This window comes from Vulpes lagopus, chromosome 12 (genome assembly GCF_018345385.1).
Source record: "Vulpes lagopus strain Blue_001 chromosome 12, ASM1834538v1, whole genome shotgun sequence".
NCBI lineage: Eukaryota > Metazoa > Chordata > Mammalia > Carnivora > Canidae > Vulpes > Vulpes lagopus.
This window is the reverse complement of record NC_054835.1, coordinates 39,485,984-39,501,964: the sequence shown is the minus strand read 5'-3', so window position 1 is coordinate 39,501,964 and position 15,981 is coordinate 39,485,984.

Genomic DNA, 15,981 nt, shown 5'->3' with positions numbered 1-15,981 from the left:
TATGCCAAAAACCAATTTGTCCTCGCAGTTAATTTCATGACTTCACCTCAGTAATGTGTTTCCAAAATATGATATTCTCTAATGAAATTTATTTTTAAAAGCTCCTAAAATTTTAAAATCTTTGGCTTCTTAATTACTAACTCAGACAGGAGAGTGTTCATTTAATATATGAAAAATATCTAGAAGCAAAATTAACTGCACCTATCATCTCCTATTTTGAAAATACTCCAGCCTCTGAATCAGCTAAGTACACCGCAAATGTCAACATGAGCTCGCTGTTAGAGAAACACTGGGGTGGCTCATTTCCAGAATGAGATCACTTTGTTTCTATCTCCAGGTAGGTGGTAAGGCGGGACTCCTGTATGAAAGCTTAAGAGAATTAATCTATGTAAAATGTCTTCATGAAGATCCAGCAGGGATTTCCTTCAATATCAAGCAGTAGATAATTTGTGTTTTAACTAAGATTTTATACATTTAAACTTGAATAACAATGTTTTCCTTTTAAAATCAATTTTCCAGGGCACCTGGGTGGCTGAGTCAGTTGGCTCAGATCATGAGCCCGGAGTCCTGGGATCGAGCCCTATGTCAGGCTCCCTGCTCAGCAGAGTCTGTTTCTCCCTCTCACTCTGCCTCTTTGCCTGCTTGTGCTCTCTCTCTCAAATAAATAAACAAAATCTTTTCTAAATAAGTAAATAAATTTTTACTTGTACTCCCAAAAGACAAGATTTTTTGTGATAAGCATGTATCAAATACCCGATGTTTCAGAAGCTGTGAATTAGGAAACAGGGTACCAGTTGCATTTCTGTCTTCTGGGAAGCACACTCTAACCACAGGGAAGCTTTTATAAAACTAATAATGCATTAGCCAGTTGCTATATTTTGCATTAGCCTGGTAGACCTGAGCCCCAGTCCCACATTGTCTCTAAACTCAGAGTGTGATGTTAGATAAATCACCCTTCCAAAGGAATCCATCTCTAGACCCCATTTTCCCTTTATCTATAAAACAGGGGAGTTAGTAATCCATAAGGTACTTTCCAATTCTAAAATCTATGACTCTATGCAACTAAATTTTTAAAACAATCAAAAAATATCAAGGTGGTGAAATGAATGTTATAGTGAATTAAAATTAGGTCCGATTTGCCCTAATTCAAGGAGTTTGCTGAAACTTTTGTAATACATAATATCCAATGTCAGGTTCTAAGGTAGGCTGTATCAACCTTAACACCCAAGTCACTTGAGGTTGTATCATTTCATTCTTGGGAAGGGAGTAGCTGTTCTGTACAACATTATCAATTGTAGCAGCATCCATAGGTTTTATCCACTAGATCCAGCAGCAGCCCCACCACCCTTTGGGACAATCAGAATGTCTCCAAATGTTGCCATATGCCCAGAAGAGGAGCAAAGACATCCCTGTTGAGAATCAGTGCTCTCCATGTGTAAGCAGCATTTTCATACTCCACGAAAGCAAGCTCACCACTGTTTGAAATGCTTGGCTTGGTACAAAACACACAGGGTGAAGTAACTTCCTTCCCTCAAATCTGAAAACTTCACCCCCTTGGGGCCCTTGCGTGGCACAGTTGATTAAGTGTCTGACTCTTGGTTTCTGCTCAGGTCATGATCTCAGAGTCTTGAGAATGAGCCCTGAGAGGAGTCTGCTGAGGTTTCTCTCTCCGTCTTCCTCTGTCCCTCCTTGCACCTGTTCTCACTCTCTCTCTCTCTCTCTCTCCCTCCCTCCCTCTAAAATAAATAAATACATCTTTAAAATTTTTTTCACCCCTTAAAACATGGTGTCCAAGTGGAAAAGGTTAATTTTGTTTTACTTAAAAGAGAAAGGGCTAGACTAGAGAAGATATCTATGCATTGCGTCTTCTTTCTTAAAACATGAATGAGAACACTTTTCTGATACTTATCTGCCTAAATAACTCTTTGTTTCATCTTTTGTCTGGTGAAAACTTCAAACTTCACAGTATCCTCAGAAAACGTCCGTGGAAACTGGGCTAACAGAATCTGAGACCAACTATCAGACTCAGCTTTCACAGACTCAAGTGTGGACACTGACCCTGGAGATCCAGGTCCTCAAATTCACAGGGAGGTAGAGAGCCAGAGTGCAGGCTACCAGCAGCTCCTAGACATCAAGATGTACCCAGAGAATGAAACTGAGACCACCTGCTCCAGGGACAGGGCTGGTACATGGGAAGCTGTGAGTTTGGTGAAGAAAGGGATCAGGTGGAGGCAAATACAAGTATCCACTTGCTCCTATTTATGTTATTAACTAAAAGCAGCAGTACTATACCACAAAGTCTGAATAAACTTTCACAAGGCCCATCCTTTAAGTACCATTTTTAATATCCCCCTAACCAGCTCTATAAAGGCAGTGACTAAGGCCTCAATTTACAAACCTACCCACCCCCTAGTTCCATGCATTACTATCCCACACAAGACACTCCACAAATGTTTGCCCAACTGAACTGAAGTTTAGGGCAGCACTGTGGCTTTACTTTCCCTGCTCAGAAAACAAAAACATTATATCCAACATATTATATGCTTCACAGTCATTTGGAGCTGTGTAATTCAAAAACAGAATTAACAAAAATACTAAAAGTTAAAATTCAACATCTTCAACTCAGAGTCTTTAAAAACAGTCCTGGATATTACAATTTTTATGACTACCTCAAATAATTAATATAGAGTATAAGATGTACTATTTTTCTTTTCAGTCTTGAGTTTGAAACTGGATCTGAAAAAGAAAATAAAATCAAAGATAAGTTCAATGAGAAAGATTTTCCATCATCCTATTACATTTTCTTTGGAGGAACAGTATATTCCAGGTCCAAGAGAGTTGTGTTTTTATATGAACCTATCATTTATATTAAGCCATTAAATGCATATGAAACCAAGGCTCTGATGGTGGAATAGTTTCAACTGAGATATTTGTCAAAATAGTACTGCAATTTTTTTCTTCGCAATGTAAGCCTACATAAATAATCATAAATGTCCTAGAAGCATTTACTAATTATATTTAAATGCTTTTCTTGCAACATTGTTCAACTCAAAATATGGGGAGACACTTTGTTTTGTTTTATTTTATTTTGCTTTATTTTATTTTTGAGAGAGAGAGCATGCAGGGTTGGGGGGCAGAGGGAGAGGGAGACAGAGAATCTCAAGCAGGCTCCATGCCCAGCTCAGAACCTGATGTGGGGCTTGGTCTCATGACCCTGAGATCATGACGGGAGCTGAAATCAAGAGTCAGACACTTTAACTGATTGAGCCACTCAGAGGCCCCTGGGGAGACATGTTAATGTACATTTACTTTGAAAGGTCAAAAGAAATAAAGAAGAAAAAGAGACTAACTAAAGTAAGATGTTTCATGCATGATAAAATATGATGAAACATGATTTAAGCTAATAGGTGAGTTTAAGACCATTTTTCAAAACTGCAGATTTTGACCTGTTAGTAGATATTTAAAATTATCTACGTCACAGTCAGCATTTTTTAATAGAATGAAATAGAAAACAGTAAAGTACATGTTAGTTATGACTGGTAAATATTATTTTATGAAAGTTTTGTTTTAATTATATAGGCATGCATGTGTGTGTGTCTGCTTGTGTGTGTGTGTGTGTGTGTGTGTGTGTGTGTGTAGTGTACTGATGTTATGGTATAAAATGCATTTCTTCCTGTGGGTTTCAAAAAAAATGTTGGAAAGCTACTGTGTTGTTTTGGTTTTTGGGTTTTGAGGGTTCTTTTTTACAACCTGTCTCTACCTTTATCAGGTCATCCTCCATACTGCTGCTAGAACCATCTCCTAAATTTGGATCACATCATTCAGGCACTGTTCCAAGCATTTTATGTGTCAACTAATTCAATTCTCACTATGGCCATATGAGGTAGACCAGTAGTATCCCCATTTTAGAGATGAGAGAACTAAGACACAGAGCAAGTTAAGTAAATTGGCCAAGTTACCTTTCCAAGTTTCTAGCACAGATCCCTCTGTGGATGAATCAATAGTCTTGAAAGAGAAAGACAATAAATAAATATATAAGTAATAAAGCACTAACCATAATTCTGACTGGGCTTTATCAAAATCACTCCAAATTAGTGAAGCTTTAAAAAGTAAAGATTGAGGAACACCTGGGTGGCTCAGTCAGTTAAACATCTGAGTTTGGCCCAGATCATAATCTCAGGGCTCTGCCCTCAGTGGGGAGTCTGCTTGTCCCTCTCCCTCTCCCTGTATCCCTCCCCCCTGCTTGTGCTCTCTCTCTCTCTCTCTCTCTCTCAGATAAATAAATAAATAAATTTTAAGTAAAGATTGAAATCATGAGATTTATATGCTTATCTTTCTATTTAGTAGGTAGTTAATAGGTGCCCAATAAAAGAGCTGTCTTACTTTTTTAAAAAAAACATTTTTTTATTTTTTGTCATTCAAAAGAATGCACATTTACATGATTTTTTTTACAAACCTCTCTGTCTCGCTGTTCTTTTTTTTTTTAAGATTTTATTTTATTTTATTTTATTTTATTTTATTTTATTTTAGGAGAGACACAGAGAGAGAGGCAGAGACACAAGCAGAGGGAAAAGCAGGCTCCATGCAGGAAGCCTGATGTGGGACTCAATCCCAGGACTCCAGGATCATGCCCTGAAACAAAGGCAGACACTCAACTGCTGAGCCACCCAGGCATCCTGACATGAATGTTTTATATTCAAACAATACTGATCTTTTAATAATGGGGAAAAGAAACATCAGCAGGATATTTGGAGATATTTTTTGGCTCATATGCAAGAAAATCATATGAACAGATTCACTTGATTTTGAAGTTTTTTTAATCTTTCTGAATTTACCAAAAATGAGTATACCTCCAATTCAGGAGGTCTAATTTTGAAGTTTTTCCATTCTAGTCTGAAGCAATCAACTTGGGCCAAGCACCTGGCTAAACCCTCTAGATAGTAAGCAATAAGTATTCCCTTCTAGAAGCTAACATCTACTGGAATGTAAAAGATACTCATGAAAAAGTTCAATGGCATTAGAATATCATATAGCACCAAAATTAGTAGTACAGATAAGTACAAAAGGAATTTACAGATGAGACTTCAATATGGGCCAGAGAGGCCAATGAAAAGCTCATGAGGCTCTAAAGCTACATTAATAGTCCATACTCATCAGTGAGCAAAAATTTAAAAGACAGTATCAAGTGATGACAAGGATGTGAAGCAACTGGAACTCAACATCTAGTATTGATGGGAGTGTAAATCAGGGCAACCACCTTGGAAAACAGTTGGTATGATCTACTACAGTTGAAGAAAATACACTGTGAACTAGAAATTCTCATTCATTCATTCAACAGATACTGAACTCCTACTATATGTCATGCACGGTTATAAGGATGTTTCCAGTCTAAACTACCCCTGCTCTCCACCATAACAAAATGTGTGCACATATGCACCAGGAATCATGTTCAGAAATGTTCACAGAAGCACTGATAATAATGGCAAAAAAAATTTTTTAACATCTCAAATGTTTATCAGCAGTACAATGGATTAATAAATTGTGAATTTCTTCATAAGAACAGAATTCAATGCACCAGGGAAATTTAATAAACTAAAACACACAACAGGGATGAATTTTAGGAACATATTTTTAAAAGCAAGTTGCAAATGAATATATATAATATTATTCTATTTATATAAAGTTTAAAAAACCTGTGCCACTATAAAATTACATATGGTTTAGTGATGCAAACAAATGAGGATAAACTAAAAAAAAAAAAAAACAGCAAGTGAAATATAAACAGAAAATAACTGGGGCAGGGAGGGAGGATGGGGCACACAAATGACTCACTGGTACTAGTACCAATGTTTTATTTCCTTTTTTTTTTTAAGATTTTATTTATTTATTCATGAGAGACACAGAGAGAGAGAGAGAGGCAAAGACACAGGCAGAGGGAGAAGTAGGCTCCATGCAGGGAGCCTGACGTGGGACTCAATCCCGGGTCTCCAGGTTAATGCCCTGGGCCGAAGGCAGCGCTAAACCGCTGAGCCACCAGGGCTGCCCTCTTTTTTTCTTTTTTTGTTAAAGATTTATTTATTTATTTGAGAGAAAGAGAAAGATAGCAGAGGATGGGATAGAGGAAGAGGGAGACAGACTGCCTGCTAAGCCTGATATGAGGTTTGATCCCACAACCCAGGAGATCACAACAAGAGCCAAAGCCAGGAGTCAGATGCCTAACCGACTAAGCCACCAACATGCCCCCACCTTGTATATGTTTTATAAATCTTCTGCATCTACTCAATAATGCTTCTTAAGTTCAGTAAAGTGAAAAGGCTTGAATTTTGAAGGAAGGATTTGAATAGAAAGACATGAAGCCAATATGAATGAAGGGAAAAGGTTAGGATTGACCATGATATACATGGAACCATGAAGTTGAATCTGGTAGAGTGAAGAATTCACCTTGGAGAATGACAGAGATAAGACTAAATCTATGGAATAGGGCCAAATCATGGAGAATCTTAAGAGCTCCTCTAGGAGTATAGACTAATCTTAAATTCCACAGGGAACTCTTGAAAGCTTTGGGCTTAGGAGTAACCTATCAAGGGTTGAAGAAGGAAATTAATATGACTTCTATATGCAAGATGGATTGGGGTGGTGGGGATGGAGACTAGAGATGGGGTAACTAGGTTACTGTGACAACTTAAGGATAAATTGAAATTTTCCTGGATCAAGTTACTCTTGGGAGAAGACAAGACTCTGAGAGATAGGATTTGGTTAATTATTAAACCTTAAAGAGCTAAGATGATAAATGAAAATGTTAAAATTTCAAGGTGAAATAAAAACTGGAAAGCCAAAAAGGAGAGCAAAATCAGAAGGAAAGATGATACAACATGGCTATACATATATTGAGTTTTATGTAAAAATGGAACACCCTTGGGACGCCTAGATGGCTCAGCAGTTGATCATCTGCCTTTGGCTCAGGGTGTGATCATAGGGTTCTGGGATCGAGTCCCACATCAGGCTCCTGTAGTAAGTCGGCTTCTCCTTCTGCCTATGTCTCTGCCTTCTCTCTGTGTCTCTCATGAATAAATAAATACATAATATAAAATCAATAAAACAAAATATCTATACCATCAAATAATGTATGTTATAATATATAACATAATATGATACAGCTAAAAAGTAATATAGCTAAACTATCAAAAGTATCATATGGAATCATACAGTTGAAAAAGATCAAACTGAATCCTAAAAGATTAACCCTTAAGCTTTCTCAAGGACAACTGAAAATGTTTCCCAAATTCTCAAACAATGCTGATTTCAAGAACTTTCTCTTCCAAGGTATGAGTCACTAGTTTTCTGGCTACTTGGAGAAGTTTCAAAGGAAATGATTTTTTAGGGTTACTGAGCTTGTAGTACCTGCATGTCAACACATCACCAAATTTCATTTCAGGAGTCAGCAATGATAGATGTACTGAGCTTTGGTAAGATGAGATATTTGGGGGGAAAAAAGTAATTAAGAAGGAGTTGAAGCTTAATGGATTAGTATAATGAATTTTCCTGAAGGAAATAGTGTGAAAATATTCATAAAAGGTGTGGCAGGAGGTAGAATCACCATAAAAGGTGTGGCAGGAGGTAGAATCACTGGCAACTATTCTGGCCCTACCAACAGTCCTGTTTTTCATATAGACTGGACTAAATTTCAGAAAGTTTATTACTTTCCAAATGTGATTGTTTAAGCTTTAAGCCAAAAGACATCTTAAAATGGATTAAACTTTTACAATTTTTTACTGAATAGGCCAGTGGTATAAGATGCCAAAGAGAAACAAAAGTCAAATTGAGGAGCCAAAACATTAAAAGGAAACAAAACACATTCACGAATTTCAGAACATTTTGTACTATCAAGGAGCATAGTATTACAGAAGACCACAGTCTTCAAGAAATCAGCAATGGTGTTAAGCACTAAATCAGAAAATGAATCATGCACACATTTATCTTAATATCAGATTATTTTTAATAAATAGCTCAAAACTTACTGGCTGTTAACTGTGTGAAGTTACAGTTAAGAATAAAAAGGTAATATAGCTAACCTATCAAAGGTATCATATAGAGTCATATAGTTGAAAAGAATGGGTTCTGATTCAAAACGTGGTGGCTAGTTTTGTGGCTGTTTGGGGAGGTTTCAAAGATAATTGATTTCTGAAGGTCAAAACTACTGATCCCAGCATTTTCTCCAAATGTGTAAAATTATTCATGGAATTAGAAGTACTGTTTTCACACATAATTATATGATCTATAGATGTAATTATGTTGCACCAAACTGAATAATTGCTGGGTATGCTGGATTAGTGTATTTAATCTGAACACAGCCCACACCCAAGAGGAAAAGATTATCATTCTATCCTAAATATACAACAGTAATCCCTAAGAGAACAACTCTTCTCCTGGTTATACAATGAGAAAGTCAAAACCTGAACCTTGCAATAAACATTTCCAGAACCCAAAACATATTTTTGAGAGAAGTTTAACAATCTTCAATTCATTTTTAAGACAAGATATAAAGTCAATAAAAGAGTATCCACTCCAATATTCTTTAATTTGTTCAAAAGCATTAAATGAACATTAAGTCTAAAGGATTAATTGCAAAAAATCATTAAATTAGTGGGAGTTGGGGCAGGTCCCAAAGAAATATAAAACATGCACCCTGTGCCCTTCAGAAATTCACAGTTTAGTTAGGGAGAAAATAATTACCAAGCATTCTGAACCTCACTTAAAGGTTGTAGAGAAATAAAATTTTTATTAATCTATATATTTTAAATGTCATTCACTTAAGTACTTCCTCCAAGCCAGTGGGGAAATAAATTTTTAAAAATTTTGTACAGCTAAAATCTCTTTTATAAAATGTCTCTTTATAAAAACCCTGGATATGCTTCTTCTGAGACTTCAGTTTTTTGTTTGTTTGTTTTACTTTTTATCTCTTTTTTTACTTAAATTCAATTAATTAACATCTAGTATATTATTAGTTTCAGAGGTAGAAGTCAGTGACTCATCAGTCTTATATAACACCCAGTGCTCATTAACTCATGTGCCCTCCTTAATCTCCATCACCCAGTTACCCCATCCTCCTACCCTCTCCCCACCAACAACCCTCAGTTTTGTTTCCAATGATTGAGTCTCTTACAGTTTGTCTCCCTCTCCAATTTCATCTTGTTTTATTTTTCCCTCCCTTCCCCTATGATCCTCTGTTTCATTTCTTAAATTCCACATATGAGTGAGATCATATGGTATTGTCTTTCTTTAATTGACTTATTTCACTTAGCCTAAGTTCTAGTTCCATTCATGTCATTGCAAATGGCAAGATTTCTTTTTTGATGGCTGAGTAGTATTCCATTGCAAGTATATACCACATCTTCTTTATCCATTCATCTATAGATGGAGACCTGGTCTCTTTTCATACTGTTGTGGACATGGCTGATGTAAACATTGGTGAGACTCCAGTTTCTATATATTAAACTTACTTAGAAAGAGATCCACAGGTACCTATAAGTACGAATGTTCTACTATGCTCACTGTGTCCTCTAAAGCTATGCAATCTTACAGATGACTGGGAAGGTAGCAGGGGAAGAAGAGAAAGATGGGGAGACAGAGATGCATCTGAGAGTAGCTGTCAGAGAGCAGAGTCTAACCCAGAGAATGTTGGAGGACTCTGCACTGGCAGTTGAGAATTAAGGAGACAATGGGCATTATGGAGAAATAAGGTAGAAAGGGGCACAGGACTTGGATAGTTACTTCTGGAGTGGGAACATTCAGCCACAGCCAGTTTAGGCAGTGAAAGGGGGTTTAAACCTGAAAATGTAATTCAGTAATTCAAGTCATTATGTGAAGACCAATAAGAAAAATAATACCCCAAAATACAAGAACTTAGGTTATGGATAAGAACTATGTCATACCCTTTTTTTTTTAATTTATTTATTTATGATAGACATAGAGAGAGAGAGAGAGGCAGAGACACAGGAGGAGGGAGAAGCAGGCCTCATGCCAGGAGCCTGACGTGGGACTCGATCCCGGGGCTCCAGGATTGCGCCCTGGGCCAAAGGCAGGCGCTAAACCGCTGAGCGACTCAGGGATCCCCTATGTCATACCCTTGAATGCGATCCACTCACGTCTCATGCTGCTCACATACTCTGTCATGGGAAGGATATCAGAGAGGACAAAAGAGGAAAGCCAAAGGGGAGCTCTGCATTCAGGGCATTTGAGTTGCATAAATGTTCAATTCTGAGGACTACACTGTTAGTATTATAGCACTTGCATAGGGTGTACATCCAGGACCAGAAGTGACTGACCCTATGATCAGAAAAGGTTCATACTGAGTGACAAGCTTGCTTAGGTAGGGTGGATGTTGAAAGCCAAGCAGAGTAATCTATGTCAAGTCTTGCCTCTGCCATCATCAACCATCCTCTGATTTTCTACTTATTTGCCTCTTCCACTTTACTACTACTTACCAGACAAAAACAAAAAACAAAAACACCTCCACATGATGACCAACCAACCACCTCTGATAAGGGTTCAAAATCTAGCGTATAACATCTTCCCATGTGTGCTAATATATTCCCTTAAGAATTTTTTTTGTTTATCAATTCTAGATATTTCATATAAATAGAAGCATGTAATGTGTGTCCTTTGGTGTCTGGCTTCTTCCACTTTGTGTAATGTTTTGAAGGCTCTTCCATACATCCTCATTCCTTATTATGGCTGAAGAAAGTCCCATTGTATGTATATACCACAATTAGGTTATCCATTCATATCCATGAATTTTCCTGAAGGAAATAGTATGAAAATATTCATAAAAGGTGTGGCAGGAGGTAGATAAGTCAATAAAAGAGTATCCACTCCAATATTCTTTCATTTGTTCAAAAGCATTAAATGAACATTAAGTCTAAAGGATTAATTGCAAAAAATCATTAAATGTGTTGATGGACACTTGGGTTAGCTCCATGGTTTGGGTATTACGATCAGCGCTGCCACCCAAAAAGACAGAAAGCTAATGGATAGTTACACAAGCTGGGGGAAGAGGGAAATGTGGAATGACTGCTTGATAGGTACAGGCCTTCCTTTGAGAGGTTGTAAGTGCTTCGGAACTACATAACATGTTGGTCACACAAGGTGAATGTACTAAATGCCAATGAACTACACCTTTTTAAAATTTTATGTTATATAAATTTCATCTCCATTAAATTTTTTTCAAATTTCAAGGCAAAGCCTCCACCACTACCTGCCTAAAATGTAGGTTAAACTACAAGTAGAGCATGTTATATATTTTAAAATAGATTGCCTGTAACATATAGGCCATCCTTCAAAGCCGAGGTTGGACACTCTCTCCTCCATGAAACCTGCTGGGGAAATATAAGTAAAAACAAAATCTCCCCATCTAGAAATCATCTCTATAAAGGTAGTTGAGAAAACAACAACACTTGTATTATCCAAAAAGCATCAAACCAGAATATAACATACATCACAGGCAATCACTAAGAGATCACAAAGACAGAAGAGAATCTCATTTCAAGCAGCTAGAACTCCATACACACATGTTCTCAAGATAAATGAAAACAAATCCTCGACTAAAAGGACTTGACAGCATCATTTGTCACATGTAGCTCATCCTAACTTTACCCAGCAATTGGTATCACCATCTGTGTTAGCTAGTAGGTTTTATGTAAAGGAAAAACAAGGTCTTCTTATCTTAATGACAGGAGATGGTTTTGGAGCCAGGCACCCAGCAGAAACTGGGAGAGAGGATTGCTATGTTCCTTGGATGTTTACCATCCAAAGATAGGATTCCCAAGTCCTTGAAAAAGACATTCCAGGGTCGTAAAGCTGGCCAAAGTCTTATTAAGGTTTTTAAGAGATTTACTTACATTTCAAAGAGACAAAGAAAGAAGGTTTCTAAAGTAAATGCTCTAAGAAAAGAGAGTGGGAGTGTGTGTGTCTTCCCCTGATTTCAACAGGGAGAATTAAGCCTCTTATTTTTAATTTGTATTTGTCCTTACAGGCCTTCTCTGATCCCCTGAACAAAAAGTCATCACCCTCGCCTTGGAGGTGCCTTTCTGCAGCACCTCCCATTTTCCAATCTTGAACTGAAGCCATTTGGGCAGGATCCATACCTGCTTCCTTTCTTCATCCCTCACGGTACCCAGCATGGCATGCAGAGCCACCATTCAGAAAAGGGCCCAGACAACCAGAGGGAACTTGGTGGCAATGGAAGTATTCTGATTCTTGACTGTATAATGTTCATATCCTGGTTGCAATACTGTCCTATAGTTTTCTAAGTATCACCAGGAAAATCTTACATACTGAGATTTCCCTGTACTATTTCTGCCAACTGAATCTACAATTACCTCAAAATAAGTTTAACAAAAAGTAAAAGGGCCCTTGGATAAATAAACACACATGCCTTATCAACCATCACAATCACATCAAATACTAGTCACAGAATACAATAAAAAGAAATACAGACCAAGCTACAGAGAAGAAAATTCAGAGCTGCATTCAGAGAAAGAGTCAAACAGAATCAGGGGATGCTTTTAGGAAACTGTGGGGAACACCTGTCAGGATGCTAGAAACTGCCGAGTAGGGTGGAAAACCTGTGAGGTGGGCCTAAGTAAAAAACTGCTAAACAAAATTTTGAAAATTTAAAGAGAGAGAAAAAGAAGATAACAGAGAGATAATATCCGAGAAAGGATGGATCCCGGTGCAAGGGACTCAATTATCTAGAATAAACCAAGACGAAGGGAAAATAACTAAAAGGAGAATATCCAGAACATTTATTAGAAGACAACAGGGCCAATGTCATCAGTGAGAGAAAGGGAGTTTAGAAAGGTCAATATTTCAAAGACAAAAAGGGAAGCTAAGGGAACACCTGTCCAATTGGTAAGGAAGTTGTACTCGGGGCCCAGCAAAGACCTGTGTCCCAGTGACCAGAAAAGAAAGGCAAATATTGTAGCTCAGGAGGGACCAGCAGACAGGTGCACAGTTTCAGCTTTAGAACCATATCCCTGGGGAGTTGGGGTGGCTCAGTCTGTTGAGCATCTGACTTTGGTTTCAGCTCAGGTCATGATCTCAAGGTTGTGAGATTGAACCTCACATCAGGCTCCACACTCAGCAGGGAGTGTGCATGAGATTCTCTCCCTCTGCCTCTCACACTTGTGCTCTCTCTCTCTCTCTCTCAAATATAAATAAATAAATAAATAAATAAATAAATAAATAAATAAATAAATCTATACCTTCAAAGGTTGGAACTTAATGAAGGCACTTCCAGAGGAAAAGAAGATGGGGAAAAGGAAATCGAATTTCCTGAATAGTTGTGCTTAGTGCTTTACATCTGCAAAGCTAACAATAAAACATGAGTGGTAACTGCAATACATCGAAACCCTATATAATTGGGATCTTAAATTACCCTCACACCCTGGTGGTGCTCATTTTTGAGCATGAAACATCTGTGTTGGGCTGCAGTGAACAAAGCAGGAAGAGGAAGCACCGTGATAAGATACCAGAGGAAACAGGCTCCAAAGGTAGAGTCCTTGCTAGGAGAAATGGCCTTGCTCTTCAGTCGTGGGTTCCAGCAGCAAAGAATGAATTGAGTACTGCCAAAGGCAGGCCTGTATTTGTATGACAGCCTGCTTATTCACTCCATATGAAATGTATGTGCAGGACATGTTGCCTATCCATACACATATGCACATGCACCTTGAAACATGCTGAAAAATGCTGACAGGTATATTACAACACAAATCTTTGTCTAATTACATTCTTAACTGACACATGAAACAAGATTAAGCCATATCATGTGGAGGCATGTTCCTATGGTTAGAAAAACCAACAATATAACACAAAGGGGACAAGGCCTATCACTTAACACAATTTTTGACAAGCACACACAAAAAATACATCTTTGTCTGCCAGCTAATTATGGATCTATAATCTTATTAAAATGCATGATGGATGAAAAAAGAAACACAGGATCTTCAGCTGCTGAAGAAAGTATGCTTAATAAATAAAATAATACCCCAGTTCTATGGGATTATCCCCCAAATTAAAAGATTCTCCAAATTAAAAGACAGACTGATATGTCTGTCTAAAGAAAAGAGATTCATATTTACAAGAAAGAAGAAATCCATTTAATATAACTTGTGTTGATGTCAATTCTATCTGGCATGCTTGTCATAATAAAACCTGATCTCACTGATGCATAGGACAAAACATTAAATGGACTAAGATTTGTGACTCTTGTATACAACAAAATTAGGTACTTTAAAGGAAGCCCACAGCACCTGGATGGCTCAGTCAGTTAAGCGTTTGCTTTCAGCTCAGGTCATGATCCCAGGGTCCTAGGATGAAGTCCCACATCGGGCTCCCCACAGGGAGCCCACTTCTCCTCTGCCTACGTCTACGTTTCTCTTGAATAAATAAATGAAATCTTTAAAAATAAAAAATAAAAAAAGTCCAAATGCATTACACAAAAGGCACATACATATATGCCCAAGTGCAAAACATAAAAATAAATTTGCCCATTACTTTCTTTTCAATATTTTTTTCTTCTTTAAAGCAAAAATCCAATCTTAATAGAAACAGGTCAAAAGAGATGTTATTTCCCACAAAGGTTAGTGCAAATCTCATCCTTTGACCCAGTAAAAATCCACCAAGATGGTAGGTAGGTGGGTGCGTGCCTGATTCGCATGGATTTACAAACACTAAAAAAGTTAGGAGTATAATCTTCTCGAACTACTTACCGGTCTCCTGCTAGTTCATCACTAGCCCAGCCCCCACCTCCTTGGAGCAAATTAGTGACTCTGCTCATTGCCTCTAGGGAGAGTGAACAAAGCCCTTACTTAGTCTTAGATTGAAGAGGTCTCAGGGCCCAGACAAAAGGTACAGACGAAACATCATCCATTCTACACACATTTTCTGTCTGGTGGGCCAGGCGCAGAGCTAGATACTCGGGACCAGGCAGGCAGATCTTGGAACTTATATTCTAAACTAGAACTCTCAAGAAGAGAGGAGCTTCTCCCGACCAAAGGTGAAAGAGAAGAGAGGAGAGAGGAGATGAGCTGCTGCGGGCCCCTGACAGAGGAGCCCTAGGCCTTGCTTCAGAGTCAGAGCCCCTGCAAAGCAGCAAAATGCGAGGTCAGCTGGGGACCTGACAGCTTAGGAACACTGTGCCCTGGGATGCCCGGGTGGCTCAGCAGTTGAGCGTCGCCTTTGGCTCAGGGTGTGATCCCGGAGTTCCGAGATGGAGTCCCACATCGGGCTCTCTGCATGGAGCCTGCTTCTCCCTCTGCCTGTGTCTCTTATGAATAAATAAATAAATAAATAAATAAATAAATAAATAAATAAATAAAATATTTAAAAAAAAAAAAAAAAGGAACACTGTGCCCTGCTTCTTGGACTGTGGCCCCAGGAAAGGGATAAGGGCCAGATAAATAAGTTTTGGTGGAGCAGTGTATCTGGGCAGACGGAGCCACAATCTACCTGCTACCTTCCATGCCCCCAGCACCCAGCAGCAGCAGAATGGTCCCCATGCCCTCAGGCTCATAAGTGTATGGGAGAGAGCAGCTGGATGCAGTGAGGACAAATACATATTAGAAAGGAGAGGCTTCATTCTCCCTGTTGAAAATAGGAGAAGGGATCCCTGGGTGGCGCAGCGGTTTGGCGCCTGCCTTTGGCCCAGGGCGCGATCCTGGAGACCCGGGATTAAATCCCACGTCGGGCTCCCGGTGCATGGAGCCTGCTTCTCCCTCTGCCTGTGTCTCTGCCTCTCTCTCTGTTGTGTGACTATCATAAATAAAAAATTTTAAAAAAAGAAAATAGGAGAAGAGCACACACTCCCAGTCTCTCAGACCGTTTACTTTAGAAACCTTGTCATTGCGAATACATTACCTGTCTCTTTTGAAATATAAGTAAATCTTTTTGAAAGCTAAATAGGCCCTTGATCAGCTTTACAAG